Below are 4,179 nucleotides of genomic sequence, written 5' to 3'. Positions count from 1 at the left end.
AACCAGCCTCTCCCACCACACCAATGCTGCCTTCAGGTGCTGTCGGAAATGTTGCAATTACAACATTACAACACAGACAAAAACGCCAGTTGTGCATTTGTCCGAACATTAAAAATAATACTTGACCATAGCCTGTCCGCATACTGGTGCATTTCTGTTCAAAATCTAATTACTACAAAAGTACAGCCCTCAAAATACTTTCAGTATTAGTGAGAATTGGTAAGTCCATACTGTGTTGCATTACATAGAGAGGTATTTTTATACCCTCATTGATATAAATGGGGTGGACAAAACTATAGAAACACCTTTCCATATAATGCAATACCAAAACATGCAGCCTCCAAAATAACCACAAAGTCAAATCAGCATCTCACAGAAACAGTTTCAATAAAAACTGAACCTTACACTGATCATGAACATAGGATTTATTACTGGACTCTTGTATTAGAGTGCATTAGTTTAAGCTAGGTGTCCCTAATTAACTGACAGCTGAGTGTAAATCATGGGCTAAAACGGAAGGGAGGTGAACCACTGAATGGGACAGACATGTTTTAAGACATATAGAACTATTTTGCAAATTATGAAATTATTCAGAATTATATAACTATGCACAGAAATCCAGGCAAAGTAATGTTTGATAGACAAATTTTGTATGTTGCAATGTGTGAAAACTAAACATCATGACAAATCAAAACAAATAAATGAGCACACACAGTTTGATTTATTGCATCTGTGCATAATTATCATACAAGTAAGAGTCAGGGGGTATGGAGGTTACAAAGAGCACATGAAGGCAGCATCTTCACACTGAATCAGTCCCCTGGCTTGTCAACCAACAAACCAGCAGCCAAACCAACACCCACCAACCGAAACTGAAATAAACCACTAGGTGCACACATTACACAAGGGAGCAGACTGAACACAATATCATTAATGCCTATAGTATGAAATGCAATGCAGTACAACAGCTTTGGAGCAAATGTTAAGTCATTGAAGATGATATTACATTTTTGTTAAGATTGTATCAGAGGCATATTGAATCAGTTTTATGACATTTTAGGCTGTAGATTGTTTGTTGATCGTTTATTTTGTCAACCATGTGTATTTTTAAGTGACGACAGCTTCTGCAATTAGATTCTGGTTTGAACTGGTGTGGAGGCTACCTCTGACCTCAGCAAATGTATCGGCGAAACTGGTGTAAATTTATATATAGAAGGCTGACAGAAATAGAGACGTTACAGACTGACCCATGACAATGATTTCATTATTCTGGAAATAGGAACAACTAAGTGGGTGACGTGGTGGTTAGAGACACACCTCTTTGGTGTGATGGGCAAGCAAAGCAAAACATAATTGTAGACCTGTTGCTCCCACTTATCTCCCCAGAGGCATTAATCAGAGGCCGACTCCTGAGGGTCACCCAACATCCCCTGTCACTGATCTTGGGTGATACGGCCTGGCCAGTTCATCCCAAAGATGTTGGACAGAGTTGAGGTCAGGGATCTGCGCAGGCCAGTCAACTTTTCCAAACCCAGCTGGGAAAACTATTTGCTAATGACATAATTTTCTGAAACCAGGGCATTGTTTTGTTGGGACAGGAAATGGCCCACCCCAAAGTACTGGCACAGGAAACTATTCTCTAAAAGAGTGGTTCCCAACCTGGGGTTAAAGACCCTGCCAAGGGGTTGCCAGATCAGGGGGTGGCAGGATGATTATTTTTCAGACTTATAATGCTATAATGTTTGCATTTATTTTTAATTATTTTGACATTTTTGTGCCTCTAAAATGCACTCAAACACAAAAAGTACAAAGCCACAAACAGCTATGTGAGGCTGTACTGTAACATCAGCACGCTAAAATTCTCACCCTGAATGTGTTTGCATATTTGCTAATCAGCCCTAGACACAAAGCATTTTGTATATTGTTAGTTCTGTAGGTGTTTGTTCTTAAGCCAAAGCATTAAACAAATGAAAAATGTGACCTGATGATGGCACTAGATTAAAAACCAGGGGATTGCCAAAGTTATTACAATTCATCCAGGCAGGGACATGAGTGTGTGTACCACACGTTGTGACAATCCATCCGACAGTTGTCAGTTGACATTTCACCCAAACTCACTGTGGTGCTTGAGGAAAGTTGGGGGCTCATGAAGGTCGTTAGGATACATTGTATGCAAACCATGGACATCTGTACAAACAGTCCAATCCATCCGACAATTGTTGTGGTATTTCAGTCTGGATCGACTAACTGAACGACATGCCAGACCTCTAAGGAGAGAGATCCATAGAGCCATAATGTACAACCAACACAGCGAAAAATAGGGAAAATTCATTCTTTGGTTAAACCGGTCACAACCAATAGACATAATGCTACAGATGAGAAGGGGTCATAAGGACATATTGCTTTGTTTAGAGAGGGTACAAGCCTAAAAGATCAGGGGAAACTATTCTAAAATATGACTGTACGTTGCAGCATTAAGATTTTCCTTAATAGCTATCTAGCTAGATACACAGATCAGCTGCTGCAAGGCAAACACATCTATCCCTTCGTGAACCCCATGGGCAAGCACCTGACACACACACACACACACACACACACACACACACACACACACACACACACACACACACACACACTTGGATGGATAAAGGCATTAGAAGAGCCTGGGGCATTCAGGTGACACTTGTCTTTGCTGTCATGCACACGCACACATACACACACACACACACGCACGCACGCACGCACGCACGCACGCACACACACACACGCACACACACACACACACACACACACACACACACACACACACACAAACACACACACACACACACTGAGAAAATATCTAAGAATGTCCTCAGGTGTTTGGGTGACAGCACTCATGCCCCTCCGCCCCCCCACCCTCCCACACACCCACAGATGCGCACACACACACACACTCATACAGGAACAGGAAAATCTGTTCTGCTTCAACACTTATCCCTCCAGTGGATCTAAAACAGCATCACAGCCGGGTTGCCCTCGGCAGAGAGAGGAGATGGAGGGAGAAAAATGAGACAATAAGAGAGAGGGAGAGGCAGGGGGAGGCAAGAAACAAAAACACAGGAGGGAGATAGAGGAAGAAGGACAAGTGGAGGAACTGAGAGAAAGAGCAGAAGAGAAAATAAGGGTGGGGTGGTAAAAGAAAGGGAAGTTAGGGGAGGGAGGAAGAAGACAAAGGGCAGCAGAGAAATAGTTTTTATTCACCAAGATTATTATTCAAATGAAGTTGTGTCTCAACCTTTTAATTACCCATATTTATTGTTAATTTATCAGAGCCAGACAGAGTAATTGGGTCTCTACTTTAAATTGTATAATTCCATAAACAAGACTCGTAGTGCTTCACCGTAATCAATAACGCAGAAACTCATATTCTGAGTTATTATCTGAAAGAAAGACAAAATGGCTTGCTGTCATAAATCTGCTGGAATGGAATGCCAACACTGAGTGACTTTTGTGAGCCACCACAAAAACTTGCAAGTTTCTACTACTGTGTGCCCCCCTTGTTTATTTTACTATACTTTGTCCTTTATGGATCCGTTCTTGGACATTAGCTTATAGTTAGCATAAAGACTGAAAGCAGGGGGAGACAAGTAACTGCATGAAACCCTCTCTAAAATCATAAATTGTCATGTAGATTAAACAAACAAGATACAACGCATTAATCCAGGCAGAGCCAGGCAGACAGAAGCCTTGCAGCATTGTTGTAAATATTGCTTTATTTAAACAATAAATAAAACAATAGTTAGTCATATTTGGAAAATGTGCCTTCTTGCCAGGTGCTAGATGCGAAGATTAATACCACTCTAATGTCTGCACGGTAAATATGAAGCTGACAGATGTTTTAGCTTCAGCACAAAGACGAAACAGGGGGAACCTGCTAGCATGGTTCTGTCTAAAGGTAATAAAACCAGCTACCAGCACCTCTAGAGCTCAGGAATTAAAACCTGTTTGATCTGCACATAAACCAAACTGTAAAAACAAGTTGTGGTTTTAGCTAATTGCCTCCTGCCTTTTAATTTCATGTTTTATGCAGACATGAGAGTCGTCTTCTCATATTACTCTCAGAAAGAAAGCGAAGAAGCATATTTTCAAACCATACAGGACGTTTTTAGACACAACGTTGGTGCAAAGTATTTAATG

Source organism: Seriola dumerili, unplaced genomic scaffold, assembly GCF_002260705.1.
Source record: "Seriola dumerili isolate Sdu_G_001 unplaced genomic scaffold, Sdu_1.0 BDQW01000668.1, whole genome shotgun sequence".
NCBI classification, from domain to species: domain Eukaryota; kingdom Metazoa; phylum Chordata; class Actinopteri; order Carangiformes; family Carangidae; genus Seriola; species Seriola dumerili.
This window is presented reverse-complemented; position numbering follows the sequence as displayed.